Source organism: Fulmarus glacialis, unplaced genomic scaffold, assembly GCF_000690835.1.
Source record: "Fulmarus glacialis isolate BGI_N327 unplaced genomic scaffold, ASM69083v1 scaffold244, whole genome shotgun sequence".
In the NCBI taxonomy this organism is placed as follows: Eukaryota; Metazoa; Chordata; class Aves; order Procellariiformes; family Procellariidae; genus Fulmarus; species Fulmarus glacialis.
This window is the reverse complement of record NW_009205945.1, coordinates 4,707-22,308: the sequence shown is the minus strand read 5'-3', so window position 1 is coordinate 22,308 and position 17,602 is coordinate 4,707. Positions and strand designations below refer to the sequence as shown.

The 17,602-nt window shown below is 43.0% G+C and overlaps 1 protein-coding gene across 1 annotated transcript in view; it reads left to right on the top strand.

Moving 5' to 3' along the window:
* The window catches only part of MYL3 (myosin, light chain 3, alkali; ventricular, skeletal, slow), a 38,602-nt gene extending 35,829 nt beyond the window's left edge, over positions 1-2,773 (top strand). Inside the window, exon 7 of the mRNA XM_009575559.1 lies at positions 1,933-2,773. The gene's annotated coding sequence lies outside the window, so the exon portion shown is untranslated. The remainder of the gene's footprint in view (positions 1-1,932) is intronic.
* The last annotated feature ends 14,829 nt before the right edge of the window (positions 2,774-17,602 follow it).

Below are 17,602 nucleotides of genomic sequence, written 5' to 3'. Positions count from 1 at the left end.
AAAGACAAATGGAGTCTTTACCCTTGAAAGGGTGATGGCCCTTTGCCATAGTGCATATAAAAAACAAATCCCATAACACTGAATTTGAACTCAGTGGGAATCTGGATCTGAGTCCAAAAATAAAGTAGTGGCTCGTGTTTCTTGGCCATTCCCATATGCTGGAGGAAAGCTAGGGCTGTATCCCAATATAAGAACTGAACTGTGTCTTTCCTTTTCTCTTTCTTTATTTTCTGAGCATAGTTGTTGTGAGTACTGTGTATTGACTTTTCTTTTATACAGCCTCTCCACTGGCCTGTCCCCAGGTGCTACGTACTGTTTATAAAACAGAGTAATCAATTGCATCTTTAATTAGTGACCCTTCCACTGTTTTTTTCAGCCCCCCCAGGTCAAGTGTTCTGCAGGATTATAGCCCACTAGTCTTTCTTCACAGTAGACATATTGCTGTAGAAAACACTCCCAGATTGGCTGCACATCTACTCCGTACACTACTCAGCGGGAAAGACGTGAGCAGCAGGACACATTAAGCTTTCTCACATAACTTGAAAGCACTATACCCTACTTGTGGTCCAATGACCACTGCAGTGTGGAGCAGGACTGTGGGACAAGTGCAGTGGACTACACGGAGCCCCTGTCAAGGCAATGCACACAACTCTCCCCCTGCCATGTGACTGAATGTGTGATGGGCAGAGTCAACCTTATCTCATGGCCTGTCTCTTGGGTGCATATCCATTCTTGGGAGCAGATCAAACAGCCCAAAATGCTGGGAAAGAACATCTTTGGGAGCAAGGTGGATGTTGTCAGAGTTGTTCAGATACCTAGTTCTCTAACACAGACTTTGTGTTACAAAACCACCCTATTTAACTTTAAACATATAAGTTCAAATAGTAGAGCAGTACAGCTGGAGGACAGTCCTTGGTGTGTACACAGAGGCTCAATTCGGTGTCCCACGTGTAGGTTCCTGGTGTTGTTTGAGATGCTCCAGGTGTTTCATATACCCACGGCCTCACCGATGAGATGCAGAGCCCATGGCAGACTAGTGCTTTCTGGCAGTTGGCAGCCAGGCAGGGTACTCTAGGACATCTCAAGTGGTTCTGGGTGCTGAGGTGTGGGGAAGTGAATTGAGCCCTGTGGCTTGAACTCGTTAGACTGTAGGTGAAATCCTAGGACATACCATCAGTATCTGACCAGCTGACAGAGTCTTCCTCGGCTCCCATCAGATTAAGATGCCTACAAGAAGGTGTCTACATGAAAGCAGGGTATTGCTGTTTCCAGACCTAAAGGAGGTCCAGTTAGATGGAGCATGCAGAGTGATTCACCTCATCCGAAGAAGGGACCTAGAGGCAGCGAGTCCAGCTGCCAACGCTGAGAAGGACAAATCTCCCACGAACACTATGTCCTATTTGCCATCTGTATGGGAATGTTCTGAATGCCTTGGGTCTCTCGAATTGCATTAGATGCTTATGGTTCAGGAACTGAATCCTGCCTGAAATCTAGACGTTAGCTAAGAGAAATCCCTGTGCTCAAATGTTGCTGATGGGAGACTGACTACAGGTAATAGAGGGATAACACAAGTAGGAGAAACTGTCTAGTGGTTCAGGAACTGGACTGTTTTTCTGGAAACCTGAGTCTTTACCCTAGTTTCACATCTGACATGGCTATATTACCTCTCCATATCACTGCTTCCCATATTTTGTCCATCATTTACACGTTGAGTGTAAGATTGCGGGTCAAGACTGACTAAGGATATTTTGTCATGTTGTGCGATTGCTCTCTGATGTCAGTTGGCATCTTCGTAGTGCAGAGGCACTCAGCTGCAGACCTTGCTGCCAATAAGCTGAGTATAGATGCATGAGGGTGACTGAGGCTGATTCCTGATGGCGTTGTTTGTTTCTTCTTTCTTCCTCTAATGCTTAAAAATAACTTTATTTTTAGGACAAGATAGGCGCCGAGAGCCCCAGATGCTGGCCTTGGATTTCGATGTAATGGAATGTCTTCTCATTTTTCAGCTCAGATTCCCATTACAGAGCTACAAAATGTGCTGTCCCTAAAGTTATTTGGATAAATGTTTTTTTTGTTTGTTTTGTCTTGTTTCTTCATGGGAAGAGGGTGGCCTCTGTGGAGATTCAATACACTCAGGAAACTGAAGAAACTGGAATCTGAACTATGAATACCTGGGCATTGTCATTTTCTTCTGATACAGAATATGAACAGCAACACAAAATAGTTAAGGGAGAGGGAAGAAAAAGGGAGTAACTTTTCTCATGAATAAATCAATCAAAAAATGTATTTGTCACTAGCCGTATCCTTCCCTCCCCTCTCCTCTTCCTTCCAAAACAACTGGACCTTTCTCTTCGTGTTTATTGCATTTGTAAAAAAATAGCTGTAAAAGAGTAAGGGAGAAAAGAAACTAAACCAGTTGTATAAATCTCGTGTATGCAAGGACTACTCTTAATTTTTAGAGAAAAATAGTAAAAGTAGAATGCCCAGCAATCAGCATGGCGTTTGTTGAACATTGTTCACATGTTTCTCAGCTTTGAAGGATACCACCTTTAACATATAAGACATAAAGGAAAAAAAAAAAACAACAAAGCAAACTAGAAGTGTCTACAATGTTTGCTAAAATGCATCCCTTCTCCACAAGGATTGCTTCCTATTCCAACAGTCTGACCTATGAAACAAGTAAAATGTCTTTCCCAGTGCAAACTGGAAATTATTCTCATATACATATCTTGGTCCTGTAGCTTTTCACAGTAAAACTTGGGATTCTTTGTCACTTGGTTTCATCACTGTTTCTGTGTCTGTGTGAGGGAAGGGGAAATGGGAATTAAATATTGTTGGGAAAAACCTCAGTAGAGGCAAAGGAAAACTGAGAAGCACGCAAAAGCACATGGATTAAGTTGGCTCACTTTCTGGGGAATAATAATTTAAAACGTAAAAAAAAAAAAAGCTATATCCTTTCGGGGTGGAAAAAGAAGAAGCTAGAGGCTGGTACAGTTTGTTAGGAAATACCAAAAAATCTAAATATGCGACACTTCATTTAAGCAAGAGGTATTGTTAAAACAGACAACTTGGAAACTTAGTGGAGGGAAGATAATCAGTGGAACATTGAATTATCTGTATACGAATTGCATAACAACAGCTGAATAGGTCGTCCCCACAGAGAAGAATTGCTATGAACAGGAAAACACAAACAATCAAATTACATGAATATATGAGCTGTAACAAAAGGTACCATTTAATAGCCGTAATAGAAAATCAGCTGTTAGAGAGCTAAATGTAATATCAAGCTGATGGCAACAACAATAAAATGCTAAAGGAAATTCAAAAGGCTAGTGCAGAGGGGGGAGTAGAAAGATGCTAACAATCACTGGGTTTGAAGAAACCACCTCTGAAGCATCAGTCCTGAACAGAGCCATGCGTTGAACAGGCCATTGATAAGGCCATGAGATTAGCAAGTGTGTCTGCTCCAGTGTGCCAGAGATGGACGCCAGAGATAGTCACCACCGGTGGTCCATCTCCTCCTCAGGGCTCCCTTTGTGGACACCCACTTCCATTCTCAAGCGTTGGCTCCTGTGATTTCCTAGGGCCTGGTTTGTCTTGGGGCAAACACCATTTCATAGGCATCTTGCCTTCACTGTCTTGTAAATACACGATAGCTTAATATTGTTTTGAATCAAAGGTGCACAGCAGTTGGAAAATGCAGTTCTTCCTCCCTTTCCTGCTGGTGCAATGAATCACTTGGGAATGTATCCTCTCTTCTGCGATACTCTTACACGGGTATCTCTAGTTTAAAGACCCCTTGAGCTCTAGGACTCATACAGCTGAGGAGCACTGTGAGGGCTCAGTACAGAAACACTCTGCTAGCAGGTACCATCTGACTACCTCTTCTTTGTCCTCCATCTCCTCTTGTTCTGTCACCAAAACTCATCTCTAAATTAGGCTATTGCCATCACATGTAGGGTCCTACATGGCCTAGTCTAAAATCAAAGCATGGTTGGTTGTTCTGACTTCTTTTTGGAGAGATTTAGTTACCACATCAGGTGGAGGAGAAACCCTAATATCTCCAATGGGCGTCAGCTGTTTTTTTCCTCAACTGCTAAACACAAAGCCACCACCCTGCCACTACTCAGACTCCCAGTAAGGGGTCACCTGGAGGTATTATATCTCAATCTTGCCGAATATTTCACCATACATTCCCCAAACAACATCTGTCCTCATCCACAGATGCAGTTGAGCCTTTCATCTGGGCGTATGGGTGGCATTCACCCATCTAAGTGCATGTATCTGTAGAGTTGGTGTCTCCATCTGTCCTAGGCTTCAATGCTTACCTTATCGGCACATATGGTATCTGTACCATGAGGATTACACATTATTACTTTTTTTGTTACTGTTTTTGTTGTTGCTGTTGCTAAAAATCACTGTTGAAACACCCTCATCACACGAATCCAGCAGTTGGGACCTACATGAGGCTCACAGCTATTCCAGGGAACCTTGGGGGGCTGGTAGTGCTGCAAGTGAGCAAGCAAGTCCTTTGATGGAGCAACAAGAGAGGCAAAGACCAACAGGCCAAGCACAACCACCTGAGTTGATGTGCACCAGCCAAGAGTGCAAGGCAAGAGGACTGCCGAAGTGTGGCACACGGGGCAAGCTGGGCTCACCAATGAAGCAGAACAGAATAAAATAACAGCTGGTGTTTCACCCCAAGTGCATTGGCAGGGCCCTTTGAGGAAGGATCCGCAGGTCAGTCCAAGGTGCATAAGCAAAGCTGTGTGTGGGAGAAGGCTGGAATTGTGCCTATTGCCTTCCGTGTCTCAGGACATGCTGTCGCTGAATTTTGTTTTCGTGAGCACACGATTCACTCACAAGCAAACCGGAATGAATAAGCAATATCTCCCCCTTCCCTTCCCCACCTCCCCTCCCTTACCCCTAACCCCAAATTAAAAAAAAAACAACCTCCTATCTAGAGAATGTTTCTTTAAAAAAAATGTGGGCAGGAGACATGCCAAGTTTCTAGAAGATCTTTTTATAGCAGTAGCATCTGGCTCTTTGGGAGACTCCGTAGGGAGTTTTGTTGGTGACTTTACATCTGCTGTGGTTAAGCTGCTAATGGACTGGCTGTCTGGGCTGCTGCCTGCTCCACTGATTTCTTAGTACCATGCTTTGGTTATTTGAGGAGCTTGAGCCTATTGACTTCTTGCCAGAATTACATAGTACATTCCAGCAGTAACTTGCATTGCGACACCCAGTCATACAGAAGGGGTTTCAGATGGAGCAAGGATATTGGCTGGCATTTCATTACCCTCTCTTTAAACCCACCCAAGCCTGGATTAGAGCAGGGAGTGAAGCATGGATATTTTTGATCCGGAAGCCAAAAGGAAAGTGAATACGGTAATATTTTTTCAGTGATGTCCACAAGCAAATAAACAAGTAAATACGTCAATAGTTTAATCCGGAGGTCAATTAAAAATACTTTGCCCTCTAGTGATATATTCCAGCTCATTTTTTTACTTATTCATCAGTCTAAAAGCTATTCTTTAAACTCAACTGATTAATTACTGCTTTGGAGTGAAAGTCAAAACGCATCCATCAGCATCATTTTGAAATGAAACATTTTTACATTTTCAACATTTTTCAACCAGAATTCTTTTTCTCAGCCATTTTCAGCCAAACCTGTTGTCAAAATAACACCTGATTTTAAGCATGAATTTCATCCTAATGCCATTCCCTAGAGAGTCTGCAGTTTTTCCCACAACCGGTATCAGGATTAATTTTTCTCAGCTGACCCACTTGGTTTTTCATAGCTTTTGCTCCTATGATGAGATTAACTGGTCCTTAGAAACACTGTTTTTTCCCTCCACGGGGAATAAAATTACTCTAAACAACTGCTTCAGGAATAAGCTTTTTGAACTCAGTTCAGTGGCCTAAACAGTGATATGTCTTGCCATTTGCAGTGCTCTACGTTATTGCCCCATTTTGCTCAGAAATATGCATAACTTCTGCAAGTCCTGTCTTGAGTTTTTATGCATGAGATTCATCCTATTCAACTCGTAAGCTTGACCTATTTGCTCACAGACAGAGACTGTCACTTCATAGACCTTGCCCACATACTACTTCACCCCTCCTTTGCCCCACCAAATAAAGCCCCCCCCCCAGGTAAAAGAGGTTTCTTTATCTGATAGACCTTGCCCACATACTACTTCACCCCTTCTTTGCCCCACCAAATAAAGCCCCCCCCCAAGTAAAAGAGGTTTCTTTATCTGGTTGTAGCAGCAGTGTTTTTGGAGGAGTAATGATGTGAAAATATCTGTGAATTCATGTTTACTGATAGAATTAATATCTGATTATATGATACCCATCTTAAATACATATGTGAGCGTTTATGCAGAGATGTAACCACACTGCACAATGTAGACAATGTGAGCTATGAATTCACCAAATGCCTTGTGATAGAACGTAGTTATTTTTTCCTAGTTTTATTTAACATAGAAAATTATTTGGATTCCCTAAAGTTTCTTATGTAGCCTGTGTCCATCTATCCTTCTCCTCCCATTTATCTGGTGAAGTTGTTGAAATATGTCAAAAGCCCAGCAAAACAGCAAAATGAATGTTTTCATTTATAAATCCAAAAGTGCCTGTGTTTCTGAACTAGCTGTTCCGTGAATTCCTTCACTTTCCTGTAATAAAAGTGCCACAGGAGAGTTATGATGCATGCCAAAGATAAAAGACAGGAAAAATGAAGAAAGAAAAATATATATGTGTGTAGGTAGACCTATACTGAATTGAAGCAACTGTGTGTCATTTGGGACAGCACTAGCATTTGAAGCTGTGCTTCTGTTCCCACCAGGAAGAATCAATGGGTGCATGGGAATAAGCACACAAACACATAGATAACACAGACTCGCACAGAATATCTTAAGATGTGGCTTGACATTTCTGGAATGAAGTTTCTAGTTTGATGATACTAGGCTTTTGGGAGCCTTGTAACAGATTTAAAAAAAAAAAAAAACAAAAAACAACCCCAAAACCCATGGTCGTGCAACACAAACTACTTCTCCAGTGTAAACTCACTGTGTGTCTTCAAACCAGCTCAAAACTTCTGAAGAAGTGGCTTGTCAGAAATAAAACATCAGTAGTATCTTTCTGCAGCATCTGTAACGCAGGTGTAAGAGCAGAAACTCAGCACACACACTCTGTATCACGCACACCAGGCAGATTGACAGTATCATGGTTCCGTGCTCAGGGTTGGTCTGGATGAAAATCTGTGCATGTCAGTTTGTCGGTGAGCCCCTTCCAGGTGCACTCACAGACAGACTTACATGCAGAAATACATAAAAACAGAGACACTACTTGAAAATCCTTTGGCAACTGCCATTTCAGAAGGCACTTTTTGCATATGTGACATACCTCTTCACATTTGTCCTGCATTTCAAACCTTCTAGCTGCACAAGAATGCACTTGTCCATAGAACGGACCAAACTGTGTCTTAACGGTGGCAGGTCAGATATCGCTGGAGCACCAGGCAGGAGCGAAAAATATTCCTGTTGTAGAAAAAGTGAAAAAGGTGTGCTTTAGGGCTGGAAGAAGAGGACGTAAGTCTGTCAGGCAGTGCTTTTCTGAGTAAAGGAAACAAAACAGCCTTGGGGATTGCTGTCCTGATCTAGGCAGACATATCCTCAATCCATCCCCCCTCCCACTGGGAAAAATCACAGCTGTGGTACAGAAGAGGTTTCACCTCATCTGAGCTGAGCAACCTGAAAGCTTAGAGTGATGCTTCTGCTGATCATTTCAGTTTTGAGGAGCATACTGTCTGATGGTGCTTAGTCACGTCTTCCTCCTGCCAGACTGCCTGTGTTTTAGCATATCACTCACCAAAGACACCTTTAAAAAGAGAAGAAAAAAACCCCACCTTTATCCCGGTCAACACAACTGCAGAAAAAAAACCTTCCAGCAGGTGCTGAACCCATGACTAATTCCTCCCCACTGCCATTTGTGAATGCTAAGGATTGGTAAATAATGGGAACAGAACTATTTGGAATGTGCCAGGATGTTTCAAGAAATCATAAACAGTTACAGAGTAAGTCCATGCAAAGCCTATCTTTGAGAATCAAGTATTTCTTGAAGGAAAATGTTTTTGATGTGTTTATGGTGTGCAGAAAACTATATAGTTATCTTTTCGATTGCCTCAGTCCATCTCATGTCTCTGTGCTGTTAGTTAGTGGGATTTATATTCTTACAGGGTACCCAAGCCTGAAATGTCACTGCTGATTTTAATACTAGGGGGGTCAGTTCACTCTCTTTTCCTAAGGAATTATGTATGGGTATGTTTCTACAGCCCATAAATAGCTTTGGATGCTAAATCCCCACAGGCAGTTACAGCACCAGTGTGCAAAGGAGACAGAAATGTCCTCACGTGACTCAGACACTTACAGAATGGACATGTAGACCGGACCACCCACCAGGGTCAGCAAGGACAAATATTCAGTCCTGTGTCATGATTCAGCTCTTCTATTTCAGATATCAGCAGTAGAATAAAATACCTTGTGCTCAGAACTCCACTGAACATGTTATCTGTATCTCAGCTACCAGTGAGGAAAGCTTGGGTGGACGGCTCTTCTCTAGATGCCCACGTTTGATCGGGTTTTCACTCTGGCTACCTTTCAATCTGAAAGGACAGGTCCTTGAAAACATGGTATGTGTTCACCACATTTTATTTTTGTTTTGTTCTTGCCCAGAACATTGTTCCTTTGCTGAGCTGAATGCCTGAAGCTTCAGTTCGTGTCTGAAGCTGCTTGGGATCAGTGTGCGCTCTGACATACATCTCCTGCACTGTAAAGTGATGAGTGGAAATGGGCTGAGAAAGAGGACTTCCAAGTACTACGTTTAGAAGCCAAAATCCAGGTTTAGTCTGTACAGTTAATCTATTGTCTCCATAGCAGGGCAATCCAAAGCAAACTTCTGCCCGGATTCGGACCTTGAGTAAATTTTATGAAGATCTCTCCAAGGTCCCAGATATATAACATCTGTATTCCTACCAAAAATAAAAACCCAAACCTCCTGGAGGTTCCTAAGATGTTCTGCTGGTTTTTGGCCTTGGGGGTAGAGTACACACTTATTTAATATGGTGGGGTCGGATCTGGTGTGGCATTTGCTGCAGAGTGGAGAGTGGACCTTGGGGGTGTGTGTGTGCACAGGTACCCAATTTTAAGAGGCAAATTTTACAATGGTAATGTAATTCTTTGCATAGAAGTGGATCTTGGGATAAACTGAGTAGTGTCGGCACAACCCAATGGGATTGAATTCTACCCATCGCTTGTGGGTATTTCTGAAGCATCAGCAGTAATAATACTGTATTAATAAACCATCTCCAGGCAAACGTGTCTGCATGTCCCTGAGTTACTGAAGCAATCAGAGTGCTGGACTATGGAGGTCCCAAAAAATTCCTTCAGATTGTGTCATTTGGGACACACATGCCAACACAGACACCAAAGGCAGCAGACTGGAGTGGAAGGACAAGAGGTAGCAGAAACACCGTGGCAGTGGACTGGCGAGATCTCTGCCTCCATCAAGTCCTCTTAGACGATTAATTTCTTTTCTCTGGTTCAGCAATGCAAAATTCCCCCCAGAGGTCCCAGGAGGGACCTTCTTTTACTGTGCAAAAAATGGAGTCTCATACATTTTGAAAAAAAGAAAGTGGAAAGCGAAGGCTGATGCATGCATGTGGGAGACAGCAAAATATTTCATTAATGCATTCCAGTATCACAGGCATGATGAGCAAAGCCCAGAATGAGCAGAGGCACTATTAGTAACTACTACTCATCATTAATTGCTATTAATTTATAAATCCCTAATAATCGTTGTTCTTGCCAAGGATTACAGGCATTGACTGGGATCATGCTGTGCTTGACTCCGGACCAAAACAGAACAAAAAGACAATTGCTTCACTGTGTCATTTACGGTCTAGTTTCTTTCAAAACTATTGTTTTCATCAAAATGCATATTTACGATGTTTGGCCAGTGATTCATGCTACCATCAAACAGAAAAGTGAGCAACAGACAAAAAAATACCATTTTAAGCAACACTAAAGTGTGCAGGAACTGGATGAAAAATGACAGAGGAAAATTCTTCAAAGTAAAGCCCAAATTTCCATGACTTTTTGGGGCCAAACTGTAAATGAAAAGTGGCAGGGTAATTTCACATTTCAGTTTTGGAGAATGGGGATGAATTCTAGTCTGGGAAAAGTTATCAACACCCCCATAAGCTGGAGTTTTGCTTTCTGACACTTTTCTTTGCACCTCTCCTGCATTCACAATACAGCTGACTCACATTGTCACGTCCCGCTCAGCAGCGAAGTGTGGGCATGTCGGCTGTGCGAGCATTTCATCACCCGAAGAAATGTTGCCACAAAAGGCTGGAAACTGCATCGTCTCCAACTCAAAGTCCCTGTTTAGAGGCATTCCCAGAGGACAGCTGCCCAGCTCCAAAGCTCTCTGATGCCATCCCTTAGGGGATGCTGTCCCTCAGACCAGAGCCTGTTGTTTCTGAGTACCCTGCAGACAGCGGTAGAGATCGGTTTCCACGCTTGCTGCAGGTGATATAATGGAGAATTTTACCTTCCAGAATGAGCATGACCACCGGGCTGAAGGGAACTGATTCAAACCATGAGTCAATGCGGTGAATTGTGTTCATGCTTCATGTTTCTCCCTTTATATATGCTGTTCGGTAGCATGAAAAGGTGTGAGTGTTGTCTGGTGCGGTTCTGCCAGCAGAAGCTGTGAGGATAATTACACAGACAAGGCTGCTTATTCTTTATTGGTAAAATCTGTGCACAGTGCTGAAGCTGCCTAATCAAAGGTCCCCTACTATAAGCCTGCTTTAACTGAGAGATGCAACGTTTCAGACATGAATGAAATCTAGATTAAGTATCAAGCTAGTGAATTTAGGAAACAGCAAGATCTTTGGCCACGTTCACAGAGGGGATGATGCACCTGGCATCACGTCTAGATGCTTTTAGCTCCCTTTACAAATGCAAATAACAGGAGCTTATTCACAGCAATGTCGATGAAGATGGCAGTGAGTGCACGGGTAGAGCAGCCATGTGTATGTAATGATACCTCTGCAGCACTGCAGTCTTAAGTGCATGTGATATCATATAGGACCGGTATTAATAAATGGTGACACTAGTGTGACACCCGTATTATGAATTCATGGCCTAGCCTGGCCCTGTTTCATCAACTGAGGGGGGGCTTTTTCTGGGAAGAGAATAATTGGCCTCACAGCTGCAGAGTTTAGAAGGGTGCTGTGACTGCTCAGGGAATCATAGGACACCTGAGACCACACTGAAGTTCTCATCCTAAAGAGACAGGCTGTTTCTGTTAAAAGAGACTCTGTTCATAGCTAACTATATAGTGCTTATGATAAATGGGTTTGGGAACCTAGGAGCGTCTGCTATAGGGCACTGACACATACATACAGGAGCCAACTTCCCATTGCTGGTATTTAGAACAGGGGTGATGGATTAAAGTGATTCTTTCCAAGGTCAAAGCTGGAGTCTGTTTCAGAGCCAGGGTAAATATGTAAGAAATACTGACCACTGTTCAGACCTTGTTTTTATGTACACAAATACGGCAAAAAATGCAATCAGATAAACATTAATAAACAATACAGAAATAACATCAAGATGCCAAAGTCTGCTCCAATGCCCCGTTTGCCATAAAAGCAAAGATTTGAAATGACTGAAAGATGACTGAAAATATGTGCCACAGGGGACTGGTTTATGTTTCTAGCAGAAATCAAAAATACTGTTATAAGAAGTTTCAAGGTTAGACTTGGTTCATGGCACACGGATTTGTGGGTGGCAAAGTGTGTGCCCTAGGCTGTGTTGGCAATTTCCTGCTGCTCCCGGACAGAGCTTAAAATACAGCAACCATCTAGAAAGCTAAATAAAGTTCTTTCAGGATGAAAACATAGCCACAATTTAGGGGAACACACCAGAATAATTTGAGCCATATGGTTTTGTGTAGAGCAGCTTTGACTAAGATCACTTCAGAGATCTAATGAGCTGCTCCTGCTCATAAAACCCACAGGGAAAAGTTGCAGGATAAAGAACGGAATCAAATCAGAGGATGCTTTGCTCTCAGGAATAATGCCACAAGAAACTGGAGATGATATTGCTGCCATCTCCCTGTGGGGAGGGAGGGATTGTATCAGATAACTTGTCACCCCATGGCAGACCTTTCCCATGTTAATTTATTGAGGGCTTCATTTGCTGACTACATTTACTGCCTGCCTTCCTGTGATGGCTGAAAAGGAAACAGGATTCCTTGATGGGCAGTTTTGGGGGATCAGTTTCTAATCACAGCTCAGACACTGGCATCAAACATTTCTCTTCAATGAACATATCCTTCTCTTTCCTAGAGAACCCCTTTTTAGTCATTATCAATAAGATGAGATGATGTAGAAACATCTGTTATGGATACCAGTACCCACACATCTTGTATTTATCTGAGTTAGATGCTCACATCTATATGACTACATACGGCTTTGGAACGAATTTTGCACGTGTCTGCGTCAAAACGTGCCTGTCTCTGTGTCTGGTTCCCATCCATGGGTGAAAATACATTTGGGGAGGGAGGGGATGTGACAGGTATGTCTGTGTACTTCTGTGTCGGTACCTGAGCCTGGATAGTCGTAGTACAGTGGTCTGTGTCTCCCTTTGCGTTTATACAGGCAGGAGTGACAGCCTGTTAATGTGTGGCATAATCAGGGTAAGGCTGGTGAGAGACGGTAGAGCTAGTGCAGGTGTATGATGCTCGAGATACATCCTGAGCAAGACGAGATGTCTGAAACACAGTGTGGCAGATCAGATCATAGGAAGCATTCAGCCCAGCCGTGGTCTTAAGCAAAGCATAACCCCCACCTCAGATCTCCTTTCCCAGTTCACAGACAGTTGGTCTGGTCCTGCACTGGCTGAGCTATAATGAAGGATGAAATGTAAAAGGGAAATTTCAGGCTTCCCTCTCGCCAAAGTGGAGGTGTGCGGTGGAAAAAGGGGAGCTGGGTCTCTGGCATGTCTGTGTGTTTAAGGTTGGAAAATTCTTTAAAACAAAGCTGTAGAAATAACTCGTCTGTAATCCGTAAGAGCACATCTGTTCCAGAAACTGCTCTGGGGAAACAGTGCTCTGGAGCCTTCACGGGGAGGTGGGTTGCTGGGCAGGGAACCTCAGACTGTCTTTTTCTCCATTCTCTTCACTTTTGCTGACTACAGCAAGAACCAATTTCCCGGGTGAACCTCAAGTCCAACACAGATACTCTATAAACTAACAAAACCTCAGAAAGACAGGAAGTGTCTAGAGACATGGCAGCACAGCCAAAGACAACAGTTCCTGAAGACACCCAAAAATGCTCCACCACCCCCTCCCCAGTGCCACCATTAAAGATATGTTGGCTCCATTTTGGCTGGGTTTTTTTTGCAACAGGGCAAGATGCTGAGCCTGTCCCCAGCCTCCCTGAACGCTGCATAAACAAAAGACAGACCTTTCTTCTCCCTCCCTCCCTCTCTGCCTCCCTCCTCTCCCCAGGGGGTGACCTCTCTCCCAACCCCTCCAGGAGAAAAAGAAACAAACAGACAAAAAAGATAAAAATAAAGAAAAGAAAAGAAAAGAGAAGAAAAGAAAAGAAAAGAAAAGAGAAGAAAAGAAAAGAAAAGAAAAGAAAAGAAAAGAAAAGAAAAGAAAAGAAAAGAAAAGAAAAGAAAAGAAAAGAAAAGAAAAGAAAAGAAAAGAAAAGAAAAGAAAAGAAAAGAAAAGAAAAGAAAAGAAAAGAAAAGAAAAGAAAAGAAAAGAAAAGAAAAGAAAAGAAAAGAAAAGAAAAGAAAAGAAAAGAAAAGAAAAGAAAAGAAAAGAAAAGAAAAGAAAAGAAAAGAAAAGAAAAGAAAAGAAAAGAAAAGAAAAGAAAAGAAAAGAAAAGAAAAGAAAAGAAAAGAAAAAAGAAAAGAAAAGAAAAGAAGATATGGGGATATGACCAGAAAGACAAGCACAAATTTTCCCCAAGGATGGGCAAATGTTTCGGACTTGGAGGGACTCTTTCCAATCCCAGTCTTACCTCTGGCCTTCTTTTTACCCAGGAAATATTCCCCAGCCGCAAAAACCTCTGAAAGGCCCCACTGTGCAGGGCTCCAGTGGCATAAACACACACACACAAATTTATGGTTTAGCTCCTACAGACAAGTCTTTACTCCTGACTTGCCAAATAATTGTACAGGCTTGCCAGTCACATCCACAGTACCCAAGCATACATGGCAAGCTCATCTCCCACCTTTCCCACAGCCAGACTTCTATACCCTTGTGGCCCTCTCTCCGTCTCCATCGTTTCCAAGCGGTAGGTGCAGCTGGCTGGGCTGCTGGAGCTCAAGGGCTTCAAAGAAGCCACTTTCCTGCTGGTGGGCACCATCTCCCGAGAGCCCTTCATGAAGGCTGAGCTCCAGTATGGGACTTGACACTGGGGCATCCTTTCCTCCAGGCAGTCTCATGCATCAAGGGAGAAGGTACCTGAGGGGTCTGTGGAGCACAGAGAGCATCTTGCCTTGGGCATGACACTGAGTCTGCCTGTGCCATAGTTTGTCACTGAAGGATGGAAAGTAGAAGTTTTTATCTCCGTTAAATGAAAGGCAGTCCAAGGCAAGGCTATTTCTTGTGCTTAAGTCTGATCCAAATACAGGGACAAAAGTGGAAATTCCTGCTACTGAACTGACAGTGGTTCAGCTCAGGAGCCAATTTCCCACTGTTTTCTTTTCTTTCTTTTATTTTTCCCCCTACAGGGACTTCTGACATTACCAATAGCCTGGCTTCCTCCTATTTCCTTCTCATGGTACATTTTCTTTTAAGGCTCTTGTGTTGAGGTTGTAGGGATCCTGAATTTGACACAGGAATTTGGTCAAGAGGGATATTTTTTGACCTCTGCGTGTGGACAGAGGGAGTGCTTGTATTACAGTCTCGGTTGAATTAAACATGAATTGAGTAGTTATCTGGAGTGGGCTCAGGAATCAGTTGCTATAAGGGTCCTTCCCTACCTATGAATCCTTCTGAAGGTTTCATCTCACTGATATAATTAAAAAAGCAAATATACGCAATTATTGACTTAGCTGTGAGTGTAAATTGGTACTATTGAAACTGGTGATTTCTTACTGGCTTTCCTGAAGGGTACATATTGACGAAAGTCTGAGGGAAGCTGGCACAACTTTGTGTTGCTGAAAGCCAGTTTGTATTCCTCTCCTCCCTTGCCATGGTCTTTTCAGGTGTGCTCATTTCTGAGCTTCTGTAGGATGTGGGTTGATTTACAGGGCTTGATAATTTTTCTATGATTCCTGATTATCTTCCTTTATACAATGAAAGATGTGGACAGTGATTGTAATCAGCACCTTGCAAACAATTGGCTGAACCACGGGGATGTAATGAGGACTTGCTGAGGTACTGCTCTGCCTGCCATATACACGGGAATGAATCTTCGCTCACACAAAGGTGGCAATTTCTGAGAATAATATCCTCTAATGCTCTGCAGATTTCATTTCTCACATCTGCTACAGGATGGCAAAGCACAGAATAAATGTCCTTGGACAGGCTCCTGTAGGACAGCAGTATATAATAGCTGCCATGAAGTATTTGCTATGGGATTTATGTGACTAAGAGTCAACATTTCCACCCAAGCTAGATACTCTGAATTCTTTTTATTGTCATCAGAGATGTTCAATATGTTTAATAAACTGGAGTGTGGTTCTTCTCATCCTAAATTTTGTATTGAAGGTAAGTCAGATGAATTATTCCCTCAAATCCCCATTCCCCTCTGCTGACTGTGAGGAGGGAGAAGGGAGACTAACGCAGCTGTACGTGTTGACACTGCAGACACTAGGGCTCCATTCACCATCTGCAGCTATTTAAAAGCTTAATGTGGGCATATTTTTCTCCCCAAAAGCCAGGTGGGCTTGGCAGCTGGTGCAGATCTCTGTTACAGAAAGCCACAGGTAGCAGCCAAAAGTCATTTACAACTAGCTCATGCTGACCTCTTAGATTGCTTTCCCCTCGATTTTCGGTGGTGCTGCCCACCTGCCCACGTCCCTGCTCTGACTTGAGATGGTGGAGGCAGCAGGGCTACGGGACTCCACCCCGCTGCCATTGCACCACATTGTCATTGCTTCCCTCGGCTCTGTGACCGCACGAGCCAGGCAGAGCAACACGGCTGAACTGGCCACTGAACTGGGTTGCTGAACCTCTCCTAGCTGCTGAGACCTTGCCACAGCCCTTGGCCACCCAGCGCTCACCTACTTGACCTCTGAAAAACCTCTGCATCTGAGCATGCCAGTACTTTCTCAGTCTCTTTTGGCTTCTCTCCAGAAATAACTCTCCTATTTTACTCTGCTTTTTCTAAACACTAACCATAGCCTAAAATTATTTTACACGCACACACATATACATCGCAAGAATATAGATTTTCAGTACGATCTGCAAAAAGGAAAATTTGTCAATAGGAAGGAAGCCATTCAGAGATGTGAGAGACTGGGAGATGTACAAATCCTCTATTATTTAACTCTAAATGAAATAACCAGCTGTTTCATAAAAGGAGAATTCAAATGTACTGTGTGCTGCTTTGGTGGAGTTCACCTCCTTTCTTCATTGAGCTTTTCTGCTTTTGACAGAAGGCGTTGAGTGGGAAAGCATGTAAGGGAACGAGGATGACAGGCATGAATTTGAGTGCTTATTTGAGAGTCCATTTAAAGCTGGCGTGCAATTGGCTTATGGGTGTATTTATGTGCAAGTTCCCAGACTTTTCAGTTTGCCATGGGATTGCAGGATGGAATTATCTGCAGACATTTTCATAACTTCTAAAGGAGGCTAGAAAGTCTGTCGCAGCAATGCACGGAAGTACTTGTTCCCAAGTATTTATAGATGGTTGGGATACTGTGAGTGAGGTTTGTATTTAGTAACTTTGTAAAAGTGATCTGCCTAAACCTGATTCATCTTATCCTAAGAGATATCCAGACACAGTTCAAGAGGCTGGGGAATAGGGACCTGTAGCAAAGAAAGGTAAATGAAGGAAGGCTTTTTAACTAGACATCTATATCTCAGACATCTAAAGTCACGTCAAGTAAATCTCAGGCCTAGGTTTTCTTGTATTTTCTGGGAAAAAATGTAGTGTGTGGGACATGTATCTATCAAGTGAAAGAAGGAGTGATGATTGGCTGTTGTTTTGGATCAAAATTTAGACCGCATCTAGAATACTGCACCCAGGTTTGGGCCCCAGTTAGGGCAAAAACATTGACAAACTGAAGCAAGTTCAGTGGAGGGCCACCAAGATGGTTGGAAGCTGGAGAGGACGAGAGGAAATGGCCTCAAGTTGCACCAAGGGAGGTTTAGATTGGACATTAGGAAAAATGTCTTTACTGAAAGAGTGGTCAGGCCTTGGAACAGGCTGCCCAGGGAAGTGGTGGAGTCACCATCCCTGGAAGTATTTAAAAGACATGTAGATGAGGCGCTTAGGGACATGGTTTAATGGGCATGGTGGTGTTGGGTTGATGGTTGGACTCAACGATCTTAGAGGTCTTTTCCAACC